The 15,515-nt window shown below is 34.9% G+C and overlaps 1 pseudogene; it reads left to right on the top strand.

The window, feature by feature from the left end:
* Nucleotides 1-11,946: 11,946 nt before the first annotated feature.
* On the top strand, nt 11,947-14,430 carry LOC150034993 (beta-galactosidase 15 pseudogene; annotated as a pseudogene).
* The last annotated feature ends 1,085 nt before the right edge of the window (nt 14,431-15,515 follow it).

Genomic DNA, 15,515 nt, shown 5'->3' with positions numbered 1-15,515 from the left:
TCCTGGTTTGACGCTTGTCTGTCATCTATTTTCCGTCATTAAAAGCTGAAAAATTAATTTTAGGTTAATTTAGGTGTTCTCAAGCATAATTAGGGATCCAATTGGTATTGTTATGATTTGTTATGATACATTAAACCTGAAATTAGAAGATATTGGGATCTAAGTCAACTATGAAGTTGATTAATGGGTTAATTTGAAGTAAACCCTAATTAGGATTAATGAGAAAAATTAAGGAAAATTGGAATAGAACTAGTTCATATTGAAGATTAATTTTAAGGTCTTGAGTAAATTTTAGAGTAATTGAAGGACCGATTTACAAAGCAAAGTCTACCTTGGATCAAATTAGGGATTTGACAAAAGTTTAAGTGAAATTGGTTATACTTGAAGATTAATGTTCAAATAATTGGATTATGGTCATGTGAAGCATAATTAGAGGATTATCAATATAATTTCAGGATAAACGGGAGATGGAGAAACCAAAATTATTAGGAGGAGCCGATTAACAGTGAGTGGTTTATTTTTGAATGTTTTGATATAGAATGTAATTATATATGATAATATGCTATGATTTATAAAATGTGATGGGGGCTACCGGGGTCAGATGTGTTTCAGTAGCATCGTTCAGACGATCAGGGGGCTACCGGGGTCAGATGTGGCCAGAGTATACCGGTAAGTCCAGAGGAACCTGCGCCTGTAGCACCACCCAGGCTATCAGGGAGCTACCATCGGGGTCAGATGTGGCCAAAGTATATCGGGGAGTCCAGAGTAACCTGGGCCTATGGTGTGTATCTATGCCTAGCCTTGAGGCAGCTCTGCGTGCACGTATGACCTTGTGATTTTGTTTTCACCACGGGGCGCATTCTTTGTCTACAGTAACCCGCCGTTGTAAACGAGTATTCGGGTACAGGGTCGGTGTGGTTTTCTGACTCTTGAATGTTTTATAATGTGATTTATATGAAATATGATCATGCCATTGTTTGAGTAACACGAGTTTGAGCTATTAATAAATCTTATATACGTTTCCAACAATTTATAGAATATTTTTTTATAATTCATTGATGTTTGGAAAGAGAAAATTTATGTTTATACTAAATTACCACTCACTACGCTTTAGCTCATGCTTTCCATGTATTATGTTTTTCCCCACCCCAGGTAGCGACAAGTTCCTGGTGCCTGTTGAGCCGTCAAATGCCACTAATGTTATTAAAACATATGTTGTATTGTTTGTGCATGTATATGAAATTATTCCAGTACAGCTAGAACTTGTGAGGTACATGTCATGGGAGGTTTTGTTCAAAATCATCCTTACCGTTGGTCTATAAATCTCTTTAAACAGTATTGTAATTTAAACTGAATCAAATTCCTAAACTCTGTTAATGAACATAGATTATTTTTGGAAATGGGTTTAGATGTCTGGGTTCGATCTTTAGTATAGGATATGTTAAGAGTTGGGACGTTAGATGTCATAGAGAGAAGTGATGTTTAATGTCTTCATGCTTCGTTTTAGGTTAGAAGGAAAATCTAGAACGAGGTGTGACAAATAGTCAGTCTTAAACAATAAACAGCGTTATAAAGTACGAGTGACTTATTTCTCAAACTCATTGCATAGAATGCCCCCACTCCTCATATCCATACATAAACGAATTAGGATCACTTTGTTTATAGTACCTTACAACAAATTGTAACAACTATAGCGTGGGCAAAATTCGATAGTGTTATCAGAATAAGACAACCAACCTAAAATTCAAGTATTCATATAGTAGCCATGGATCGTAGTTTATTGGATTAATAATTTATAAGCGCAATTTATAGATTCAATGACAACCAACCTTTATTGAAGTAATATTGAATAACATCTTTATTGATAATTGAAGGAGTATATCAGCATGCAGCAGAAGCAACAAGGATCAATAAGTATTCTAATTCATTAATTTTGGCTGTATATAAAGCATGTTCATACCATAATAAGAGGGTTTTAAGTCATACCTTTGTACAACTTCTTTAATACTTGTAGATATATTATGTCCATTAAAGTCCATAGTTGCACTCCCTTCACTGTAGATATATTATGTCCACTCGATATAACCATGATTAGTAAGTTAACCCTTCACAGGTTGTTCGTAATAATGGCCGGGTCAAATGTCTATTTTACCCCCAAGATTACATCTTGTTCCTTAAATTCCAACTAATCCTCTAATGAACAATTGGTTTGTGATCCAGTCACTAAACCAGATCCCTCTCAGCCCAGTGAGAGGGTGGGGCCCCTTGTTCAAGACCTAGATTCAGTACTTATGTCACACCCCACCCCAGATCACCCTCTTAGCCTAGAGAAGGGCGTGACTGTAGTAGTTATCAACCCTTAGGCTGACACTTACTACGTAAAAACTCTTGCGGAATAACTCTGATACCAAATATAAATTATATGCAACGAGACGACTGTAGGCCCACAATTTATTAACTTAGAAACTTAATATGTTTAGAGTATTTACAACATTAGATTTACAAGTCCCAAAACCCACAAACCCTAGTCCCTATATGAACAATAGTAACATGTGTACAATATTAACAGTAACCACCTAGCAAACGGTTACAAGTCTTTTGGTCCTTTAGTGGCAGAGCAGATACTAAGCTGTCTTCAGAGAATTTGACCGCTACCTGGGGGGGTGGGGAACAAAAACATTTGAAAACGGGGTGAGCTTACGCCCAGTGAGTGACCGAGAAAACATAGTAAATTCTCATGCATAATTTCATAAAATAGTTTTATCTGAAATATAAACTTTTGCAGCATAAATATTTTCCAAGCGTAATGTATATAAAACTGTTTTAAACATAAAATAGTAAAATCATTTCTCAAATCAAAGTACTATATATCTGGTAAAATAATCCCAACACCAACTACTAGCCCAGAGAGAACCCTTTTGCTGAATCTCTGACTTTATTCACCTGTGGCCACACTAAGTACTCTAACACATTAGGTACTACTGCTCAGATACCTTCTTCTTGTACTTCAGTATCGAGCTACTAGGATACCTTCTCCAATGTACTTCAGTATCCCGTTGGCTTGGTACCTTCTCAAACGTACTTCAGTACCAATATATACCTTTTCCTTGTACATCAGTATCTAGTTGGGTGGATGCCTTCTCCTTGTACTTCGACATCACATTTTACCAAAACTATTTACTCAAACTTTTCAAATTTCTTTGAGCCTTTGCCTCCGGCAGCCCTACTCTGAAAACTAGATTTCCAGAGCTTTCAGGTGGTTTTGGAATCACTCCAAATGCACGAGTATATTGGAAGATCTTATCGTCCAAATTTGACACATACCTCTAAACCCTCACTGCCCTCTACTTTCTCTATGAAATTTATGATTTTTGTGTGATTTGAAAATGAAAACCCAACTCCCTATTTATAGTCCTTCAAATTGCTCGTGGGATTGACAACATCTACTTGGCTGCATGGCCAAATGTTTAATCCTCCCTTTATCAACGTAAGCTGACTTTATCTTGGTTGAATGTGTTCTTCCCAAACGCATTCAACACAATTTCTTAGGGTTTAAGAATTTCTCTTAATCGGACACTTAGATTTTAATTGACATTTTCCCTTACATCTTCAAGCTTTGTTTGTATTCAAATTAGGGTTTTTACATGCATAATCCACCCAAACTCGTCCAAATACATTGCCCAGAAGCTTGCTCGGTCGTTCAATGCATAGGCGAGGTGTGGGTGTGACGTTCGAATTCGACAAAGCAAGGCTAGCATAGGCACTCTCGCTCTTTCCGCTCTCGGCAGTGTCGCTCTTTCGCACTTTCTTGCTAGTCTCGCTCTCTTCACTCTCGCTCTCTCCAGCAATCTCCTGGTCTTGCTCTCTCCAATCTCGCTCTCTCCAGCTTTAACTTTTCTCTCCACTCTCGCTCTCTCCAGCTTTCTCGCTGGTCTCGCTCTCTGCCATCTTCTATCCAATCTCGCTCTCTCCCATTTCCTCGCCAGTCTCGCTGGTCTTGATCTCAATGATCTCACTCTCAACGATCTCGCTTATCCCACTCTTAACGATCTCGCTCTTAGCTATTGCGAACATTGTTCTCCGTACACGTTTGCTCACCACTTTGTGATACTTTTACACGGATCTTCTACGATAATTCCAAAATAATATTTTCTATATTTTTCCTTCATTCCTTACTTCGTACTTCACCTAATTTTTCATACTTTGCTGTATTCTTCCTCGAATTTTCCAAACTTAATTTTCATATTATTCCACATTAATTCCACGTACTTAATTTCTATATTTATTCCCACTTAATAATTTTCCCCAACTTTTCCAATATTATTTTCTCCTTTCAAATCTCCATTCCTTCTTTCACCAATTACACTAACTATTTTCAACAACCTATTTATTATACAAATTTCATTGCAATTTTACCAATTAAAGCTCAACTTAAATTATTCAAGGAAAATCTACTTAACACTTAGAAATTTCCTTCCCCTTAACTTAGGATTTAACTTTCACTTAGTTAATTCCTTTTATCACTTGCTTAAGTAAGGAAAATAGAAATCCGGGTTTCACAACTTACGAGAAACATCTTTCTCCTATCCCTAAATCGGGTAGGTGTGAATTCCGTTTTGCACCCTATGTCCCCAGCTATCTACCCGATCTTACCCCTGAAATTGGAGGCTTATTGAGCCGGGTCGTTGAGCCAACCTTCACCTATTAAAATCTAAGGATAATCTCAATTAAACAGGAGTTCATAGTTAGCTTAGGATTAAGATCGACTTACCTAGGTCATCTAAGTGTAATAGTCAGTCTTATATAGTAAACAACGTTATAAAGTAAGAGTGACTTATTTCTTGATCTGGTCTCCTGCAAACTGATTGCATAGGACACCCCCGTTCCTCATGTCAGTACATGAATGAATCTGGATCACTTCATTTGTGGTATCTTTACAAAAACTTGTAACAACTACAGAGTAGGCTGCGTCCAATAGTGTTACCAGAATAAGTTACCCAACCTTAATCATGTACTATAGACTATTTTAGCTATTTACTCAAACATGATCCATCTTCATGTCTCTACATAAAGTTCACATATTAATATAATAGCCATGGATCTTAGTTTATTGGATTTAAACTTTTACGTATGCAATTTATAGAATATGTTTATCTTTTTACAAACTACGAGTTTTAGGATATAAAACCCAACAACAATAGAATATGTTTATCTTTATAAATTGCGAGTTTTACGACATACAACCCAACAATACTCCCACTTGGACTAAAACTTCAGTGGATAAATATATCCAAATATATACATTGTTGAGTATAGTGAAAGAACAAAAACAAAAGTATAAATACAATAAACTAGGGCATCAAAGACCTATTATTTCTTCCATTTGCTCTAATAGAAAGTATCTCGTAGTCCTAGTCCCACTAGGTGACCCTCAAACACTTTAGCCGAGATGGTCTTTGTAAATGGATCAGCTAAGTTGTCTTGTGAGGCTATCTGCGTGACAACTATGTCTCTTTTATGTACAATATCCCTGATGAGATGGTAGTTCCGCTCGATGTGCTTTCCACGTTTATGGCTTCAATGTTCTTTTGAGTTTACAACTCCTCCACTGTTATCACCATATAGGGTGACTCGCAAGTGCATATTTGGAATCACTTCCAAATAAGTTAGGAACTTTTTGAGTCATACTGCTTCTTTTGCTGCTTCACTTGCAGTTACATACTCAGCTTCCAATGTGGGGTCAGCAATACAACTTTGCTTGATACTCCTCATTACTTCTCCCCCATTTTGAATGAATACTAACCTTGAAGTTGATTTCCTTGAATCAATCACTACAAGAAATAATAGATACGATAGGACTTTTTTTAGTTATATTTATATAACTAAAATAATATGCTATCTTTATCTTATAATAGCACTTTTTTAACGCTATAATAAAATATTTATAGCTTTAATCTTATGCTATTGTAAGGTATTTTGGTCTTTTCTAATAGCCATAATTACAATAATAATCTTTTGATGGCACTTTTTTTTCACTATATAAATTTTGTTATAGCTTTGCTCATGACTATAAAAGGCTCAACTTTTTTTTTTCTCAACAAGAATAATTTGTATATGATTTTTTATATTTGTGTTAAAAATAAACTCATGACTCGAGTTCAGCCCACACATATTAAATATTTCATAACATATTAAATACCATGACTTTCATTCATAATTGAAAATTTATAAATATATTAACATTGAAAAAAAATGTAATCATTTTTTAGAACAAAGTATACAAATGATACAAAATAAAGTAATGTATCTTTCATGTTTATTTTTGCAAGTAAATAAAATATTTTGGAAGCATTCTTTATTCAATTGTAATTCCTAAGATTCTCTTAATCTTCCAATGGATGGACAGTTCTTTTGAAGGTTGATTTGTACTTTTTGATGGATACCTATTAAACAAAAAAACACAGACACATATTAAATAAACAAACATAACAAAAGAAACCTAATAAATAGCACAAGTCATTTAGAAATCCACTGGCACCAAACCAAAACAACAAATTACATAGTTGAACATCTCAAACTTATAAACCCAACACATCATTTTTAAAATCCAAAACCAAAGCAAACATTGATAAAAAGATAATAATAATAACCTTCGGTATCCTCCATTAGTCGGAACCATGTGATTCCTATGTTGAATCTGTTGGTTAGCTTTAAGCGGCCCTTTGCTAGTTGTTTAACGATGGCTATCCCTACGGAGAGTTGTAACATAGGATTCGGAACAACCCAGGCTTCAGTAAAATGAATAGGGTCTTATAGTTCTATTTTGGTTATTGTCTTCTATTTCGGAGGCATACTCATATCGTTTTGTTAAATCTGAAAAATGGCAGGTCTACACTTACAGAATTATTAAGTATTAATAATGTCTGACCAAAAGTGGTACCTAAATGACTATCGGAATATGAGTTATTCTGGAGGTAGTATTTAGTGAAGAATGTCTTGATGTAGTATTGTAGCAAAAGTATAATCTTGTGTACATTATTAAAATTGCTAAAACTTGATTGGATTTATAATTTCAGAATGACGAGTTCAATAATACAAGTGTTGGCATTGGATAAACTGGTCGGGGATAATTATGTGAATTGAAATTCAAACTTGAACACAATACTTCTGATAGACAATTTGCGATTTTTCATAACCGAGGATTGTCCTCCCATTTTTAGCTTTAACACAAATCAAAATGTTCGAGATGTATATGACAGATGGGTCAAAGCTAATGATAAAGCCCGTGCTTATATCCTCGCCAGCTTATCTGATGTTTTGGTAAAGAAGCATGAGGATATGAGTACTTCCAAAGAAATTATGGAATCTCTGCAAGGGATATTTGGACAATTGTCCTTCACCCTAAGGCATGATGCCATTAAGTACATTTACAACAGTCGCTTCAAAGTGGGGACCAATGTTCGTGAACATGTCCTAGACATGATGGTCCACTTTAACGTGACAGAAGTAAATGGTGCTGTCATGGACAAGAGAAGTCTAGTTGGTTTTATTCTAGAATCTCTTCTGAAGAGTTTTCTGCAATTTTGAATGCATTAAAGAATAAAATTGAATACAACTTGACTACTCTACTGAATGAGCTACAGGCGAACCAGACAATGTTGAGAATAAAGGGTCTAGAGTCAGAAGTAAATGTTACTACTATCGAGAAGAGAGGAATGTCCTCCAAGCCTGAAGTTGACCATAATAAAACCCATACCTCATACATTACAACTCTTGAACAAAAATTCATAGGTAAATCTATGAATGAAACAATTCAAAAAATATTTCCGTCAAATTTCCATTATATTCCAACCCATCCTCAAAAAACTCGTTTATTCTATGAATTTATTCTTGTTGATACCGACTCAATTGATAGGGGAAGAGTTGATGGTTAAGGCAAAAGGCCTTGAAGGGATGAAAGATCCCAAATTTTGAAATTTATTTGATAACGACAATGCTTGAGGAGTTTTTCCTTTTTGATTCTCCATTATCGTTGATGATTCGCCTTTGATAAATTGATACGCTTGAGAATACAATGCTTTTGTTTGAGGAATTTTTTATCGTTGCTGTTGTTCTTGATCTTGATCATGCTTTTCTTCTTTCTTGCAAGTGGACTTCATTTGCTCTTTTCTCTCTCTCTTTCACTCTCTTCTTTAGTTTTTCCTTGAAGAAATTCTCGAGTGAGGTAATCAGGAAGGGGGTTTGTACTTCCTTTTATAGCTTCAATTTTGAAATGAAAACAAGAAAGTATTGCTTGCCATCGGGCAAAAATTTCCTCGTCTTTAAAGAATATGAGTATTCTTGTGAAGAATGGCAAAAGGAAAGGCAAGAAGAAGCCTACTGGAAAGAAAGGCAAGGATAACGCTGCAGTTAAAGGGAAATGTTTCCACTACAACGAAGAAGGGCACTGGAAGAGACACTGCCCTCAGTATGTTGCCGAGAAGAGAGTAGAGAAAGGTAACCAGGCTAACTTGACCTTGGGACCATTTGCTCAGCTCATCTAGTGGGAGAAGTTGCAACTTGATTTTACTTCGTTTTAATCTTGTATAGAACAAATTGTATATATTTTTGGGATAAATGAAATGTTCATTTTAAAAAATTTATGTTTGTTTTAGCAACCTCTGTGATGAACCAAATTGTTCAAAACCATTTGTAAATATTCAGATATTTTAATGGCTAGATCAAAGTATAGAAAGTTTAAAGATTTCTAGATCTGACTGTTAATAAAGTGTTGTTGAGACAAGTCAGATGTGTCTTGCTTAAAGAGTTGAGAGTACCTCATTGTAGTGGGAGGAAAGTGTGCTTCCTAGCCATTATTGAGAATAAGATTCAATCCCCATATAATTTTATCTAAAGCCTATTGTATACTAACATGTTTACACGGATTCTCTCGGCTAAAGTGTTTGAGAATCACCTAGTAGGACTAGGAATACAAGATAACCTAGGGCAAGTGGGAGAAATATCGGGTATAGAGATACCGAATGGTAAAGATGGGTATGAGATGCCCTAATTTATTGTATTTCACTATAAAACTTAGAAACTCAGTCTTATATATCGGATATATAAGTTACCACTTGAGTTTTAGTCCAAGTGGAAGTTTGTTGGGTTTTATGTCCTAAAACTCGTGGTATGTAAACAATGAAACTTATTCTGAAAAAATTCAATAAAGGTGTTATTGAATAGTTCTATTGCTAGAATAGAAATTCAATAAACCTAAAAGTCCCTTGACTATTGGATTAGTACTTGAACTTTATATGGAGACATAAAAGTGATCTATAGTATATGGATAAGGTTGGGTACCTTATTCTGATAACACTATTGGATGCAGCCTGCTCTGCTGTTGTTACAAGGAGTTCTAAAGTGCTACAAACGAAGTGATTCTAATTCGTTCACGTTGGACATGAGGAATGGGGGTGTCCTTGTGCAAAAGGGTTTGTACAAGATCGGACCACGAAATGAGTCACTCTTACTTTATAACGTTGTTTACTGTTTAAGACTTACTATTTCAAAGCGATGACCTAGGTAACTTAACCTTAATCTTGGGCTAACTATGAACTCTTGTTTATTTGGGATTACCCTTAGATTTGTATAGGTGAGGGTTGGCTCAACAGCGCCAACTCAATAAGACACTCATTGCAGGGGTAAGAACGGATAGATAGCTGGGGACATAGGATGCAAGAGGGAATTCACTCCTACTCGCTGTAGGGATAGTAGAGATGTTGTTCCCTTCAGTATAGATTTTAGTTTTTGAACAAGGGATCCCACCCTCTCATTTGGCATGAGAGGGACTCGGTTTTGTTGATCGGATCACAAAACAATTGTTCATTAGGGGATCAGTGGGGACTTAAGGAACAAGAGGTAATTTTGGGGGTAAAACAGAGATTTGACCCAGCCGTTATTACGAACAGCCTGTGAAGGGTTGACTTACTAATCAAGGTTACATTGAGTTGACATAATATATTTATAGTGAGGGGAGTTCAGCTATGAGCTTTAGTAGAGTGACCCATTAGTTAACGAATAGAGGTTATATCAATCTTACGAGTTTAGTTCATTAATCTCGGATCGTTGGAGCCCATGATATGTAGGTCCATGAGGTCTCCATACTAGCTTGGAAATGGATTAGCTTTAGAGTAGCGTGATAAGTTAATTTGAAATGTTCAAATTAGAATCAAACGGAATTGGAGAAAATATATTTAAATATGATTTAAATATATAAAGATGAATTTATTGTGTAAAATTAATTTTATATTGGATATTAAATTAATTAGAATTATTTAAATTATTTAAATAATTATTTATTAATTTTATTAGAAAATTAATTTATGAAATTAATTTGTAAAATTAATAAATTTTGATTTTAAAATCAATTTTAGATTTTGGAAATAGAAAATTACACAAAAATGAAAAATGGTTTTTCATCTTCATCTTCAACTTGCTCTCTAGGAACCCACCACTTTCAAGCTTCAATAACTCCAAGCATGAGCTGCATCCCATGAAGCAAATCTCTTTGCATGATAGTCTGTAATATGTTGAAGAGATTGGAGAAAAGTTGAAGTGATTAAACCGAATGGATTTTTCTGAAAAATTCAGATGAAGAATGTGTTCTTCATTTTTGGTTGTTGCAGCGAGCTTTCTTCAAATTTCATTTTATTTAAGATTATTTTGAGTCTCACAACTCAATCTAGAGCGCCAAGAGAATAGTAGGGAAGATCTTGTGGTGGTCTACACAAAGATTTGGAGGATTTTGCAGCTAGAAATAGAGATTTCAATGGTTCTTTAAATGTACGTTGTTGAAACCCATTAACTCTGTTTAAGCATGTTTCTTTTATGCCAAAACTAATGAATTAGAGTGTTTATGGATAATATTCTCTTCCGCTACGTGCTGGTGCCGATCCAACAACCGAATGTGCACATGTTCACATTATCCCGTTAGACGTGCTATAGGAAAGCTAACAATGTCTCCGGGTACAATCTCGGTTTTAAATGCGAGTCACAACAAGCAAAATATCATGAGTTAAATCAACCAATAAAATCTAGAAAACGCACTTCCCCACCATGCCAATTTCCAAACATTACACATATATATCATAACATATATATATAGAATTCAACATAACAAAATAATAAAACCACTCACAGTCCTCCTGTTTATCCTTCAAGAATTTTCCAAGCATAACTCCTGGCCCGGTCTCCTTGAATTTCACTTCTTTTCCAGAAATTCCAAATTAGTAAAAAAAAATTCCTCCAGTAATTCCCTTTTAATCCAGGACTAACTTAAAAATAAAATAAGGAAGAAAATGTATACTTCCTTAGAAAAATGAGGACAACAAAAAATTGAATCTAGAGTTGAGAGACTAAAATCATATGGAAACCTATTTTGTTTACCATGTACTATTTTATTATATGACCCCAATGCACAAAATGAAAAATCAAAACATCAAAAATTTGAAGAAAGATACTCAAATTCATGAGCTTCACACTAATGAGACAAAACTCAAACTCAACTTTCACTATAATTGAATTTATTAGCCATACTTTATTACTCATGTGAAGTTGATGTCTTTAAAATTAAAACCAAAGATGAAAAATGAATACGCAAATCCTTATTGGGAAAACAGACTTTTGGTGTAATATTTTTAATTGGGTGATAGGTTATTTCAGGATAAGGTCGAACAATATTTTTGAAATTCTGTTCTGAAAAGAGTATTTTCCAAATTTCACTAAAGCAACTCATACCGATAAAGTTTGGCCAGCTAAATTCACTTACATTATTCCTATATTTAGAATTCATCAACAAATAGAGTACAAAGATTGATGGAAAGACCTATCACATATTTACGTAGATTCCTTGTATATAAACACATTGATTCCAACATAAACGAAACGCCTAAAGTTGTAAAATCAAAGATGGTTAACCTTCAATGGCTTGTTCTTCCCCTCCATGCAACTTTATCTTGCTTTTCTTTTTGTAAAGGAGACAGTGTCTCCTATGATTCAAATGCCATAATTATCAATGGTGAACGGCGTGTTATCTTCTCAGGATCAATTCATTATCCACGTAGCACCGAAGCAATGTGGCCTGATCTTATTCAAAAAGCTTAAGATGGTGGACTTGATGCATTCGAGACGTACATTTTTTGGGATCGCCACGAACCTCGACGACGAAAAGATGATTTCTCTGGACATCTAAACTTTATCAAATTCTTCCAACTCGTTCAAGAGGCTGGGCTATATGTTGTGATGAGGATTGGTCCTTACATGTGTGCCGAGTGGAACTATGGAGGGTTTCCACTGTGGTTGCATAATATGCCGGGAATCCAACTTCGAACTGACAATCATGTCTACAAGAATGAAATGCAAACTTTCACAACAAAGATAGTGAATATGTGCCAACAAGCCAACCTCTTTGCATCACAAGGAAGGCCAATAATCTTAGCTCAAATCGAGAACGAGTATGGAAACGTGATGACCCCATATGGAAGCGCAGGAAAAACATATATCAACTGGTGTGCTCAAATGGCTGAATCTCTCAATATTGGTGTTCCATGGATCATGTGCCAACAAAGTGATGCCCCACAACCTATCATTAATACATGCAATGGATTCTATTGTGATAACTTTAGTCCTAACAATCCTAAGAGCCCAAAAATGTTTACTGAAAATTGGGTGGGATGGTTCAAGAAATGGGGCGATAAAGACCCTTATAGAAGTGCAGAAGATGTAGCTTTTTCTGTGGCAAGATTTTTTCAATCTGGTGGTGTGTTTAACAACTATTACATGTATCATGGAGGCACAAACTTTGGAAGAACATCGGGAGGTCCATTCATTACTATGTCGTATAATTACAACGCCCCACTTGATGAATATGGAAACGTGAATCAACCCAAATGGGGACATCTCAAACAACTCCACGAATCCATCAAAATGGGAGAGAAGATTCTCACCAACGGCACCCGTTCAGACCAAAAATTTGGTAGCTTTGTTACTTTAACGAAATTCTCCAACCCCACAGTAGGGGAGAGGTTTTGTTTTTTGAGCAACACTGATGCCAGCAATGATGCTACCATAGATTTGCAGGCAGATGGAAAGTACTTTGTACCAGCTTGGTCTGTGAGCATTCTTAACGGTTGCAACAAAGAGCTTTTCAACACTGCAAAGATCAATTCCCAAACATCTATGTTTGTGAAGGTGCAGAATGAGAAGGAAAATGCACAACTGTCGTGGGTTTGGGCTCCGGAGCCCATGAGAGATACTCTACAAGGAAAAGGTACATTTAATGCAAACCTTCTTTTGGAACAAAAAGGAACCACGGTTGATTTTAGTGACTACTTGTGGTATATGACAAATGTTGAAACTAATTCAACATCTTCACTTCAAAATGTAACTCTACAAGTGAATACAAAAGGTCATGTGCTTCATGCCTTTGTTAATAGACGGTACATTGGATCGCAATGGGGAAGCAATGGCCAAAGTTTTGTATTTGAGAAACCCATTCTATTAAAAGTCGGAACCAACACCATAACCCTTTTGAGTGCAACAGTAGGATTGAAAAATTATGATGCATTTTATGACACGGTGCCAACTGGAATTGATGGAGGTCCCATTTATCTTATTGCAGATGGAAATGTCACAACTGATTTGTCATCAAATTTATGGTCTTATAAGGTTGGATTAAATGGAGAAATGAAGCAACTTTACAACCCAATGTTCTCACAGAGAACAAAATGGAGCACATTAAATAAAAAATCTATTGGCAGGAGAATGACATGGTACAAAACAAGCTTTAAGACACCTTCAGGAATTGACCCTGTAGCATTGGACATGCAGGGAATGGGAAAAGGTCAGGCTTGGGTAAATGGACAAAGCATAGGTCGATTTTGGCCTTCTTTCATTGCTGGCAATGATAGTTGCAGCGCAACCTATGATTATAGAGGCGCATATGACCCTAGCAAGTGCGTTGGAAATTGTGGGAATCCTTCCCAAAGATGGTATCATGTTCCAAGATCGTTTCTATCGGATGACACCAACACGTTGGTTTTGTTTGAAGAAATTGGTGGAAATCCTCAACAAGTCATAGTTCAGACCATCACTATAGGAACAATATGTGGAAATGCTAATGAAGGAAGTACGTTAGAGTTGTCTTGTCAGGGAGGGCATATCATCTCTGAGATCCAATTTGCTAGCTATGGAAATCCAGAGGGAAAATGTGGTTCATTCAAAAAAGGTTCATGGGATGTTTCAAATAGTGCTCTTTTGGTAGAAAAGACTTGCATTGGTATGGAAAATTGTTCAATTGATGTATCTGCAAAGTCGTTTGGATTGGGCAATGCTACTAATTTATCTGCAAGATTAGCAGTTCAAGCACTATGCTCAAAGAATCGAGTAATGTAATATATATATATATTATCATTCGAGCTAACAAATTGATTTTCTTTCCTTTTTGTGGTATGATTTATTAATCACAAACCTGAGAGAAATTAGAAACGTCAAAACAAGTTTTTCTTCTTAAAAATTAAAAAAAAATGATAAAATATTATGAAGCTTCGTCTAAATAATCTAAACAACAAATAATCTGTTAGTAGAAATTATCTAACACCCAATAATAATCTAAACATGCTATTAGTATTAGCTTCTATCACTTGTAACATGCTATCAGTAGTAGCTTCTATCAACCATAACCACTGAACTCCTTTTTGCCCCTTTCTTGTCGTTCCCAAACATTTATAAGTCCATTTTCTTTTCGATGATAGCTTCTATCACTGATAAACATGCTATTAGTGATAACTTCTAGGCATTCCACTTACATTTTAGTTCGAGATTCAACTTTATTAATTAAATTCACTAAGTTGGCTATCAATGATAGATTTCTATCAAAGATTAAGCTATCAATGATAGAAAATATTAGTAGCTATCACGGATAGATTTTCATTTGCTATTTATAATTATTATTTGTTATAACAATCAAACTTGATGATTGGTTTGTTGGCGTTAAGTCACTTATGAATTGAGTACTTTCAAGTCTTGGCTACGAAACTCGACCTCATAATTCTTGTGAAAAAAGATGGGAAGCAGAAAAAATTCAGATAAAGAAAAGAAAAATTTTAAAAATAAGAGAAAGAGAATAAGCAAAAACTAAAGAAAGGAAAGAAAATTAAATAGAAAAAAAGAAAGCAAAAACCAAAAAATGAAAGAAAAATAAAAAGATGAAAGATAAAAGAAAGGTAAAAAGGGAGAAAGAAAATAAAATAAAATAATAAAATAATAAAAAAGGAAAAGAGAAGAAACAAAAATTGGAGAAATGAATGAAAATAAATATAATAAAAGAAATAATAAAAAACCAAAGAAAGAAAATAAAAACAAAAAAAGAAAAAATCGAAGAAAGAAAAGAAAATTAAAAAAGAAAAGAAAGGGAAAAGGAAAAAAGAAGGAAATAAAAGAAAATAGAAAATAAAGGAAAGAAAATAAAAGGGAAAAAT

This window comes from Benincasa hispida, chromosome 7 (assembly GCF_027475165.1).
Source record: "Benincasa hispida cultivar pf3 chromosome 7, pf3_genome.v1.1, whole genome shotgun sequence".
Taxonomy (NCBI): Eukaryota; Viridiplantae; Streptophyta; class Magnoliopsida; order Cucurbitales; family Cucurbitaceae; genus Benincasa; species Benincasa hispida.
Note: the sequence above shows the minus strand (reverse complement) of the source record. Positions and strands in the feature narration are given on the sequence as shown.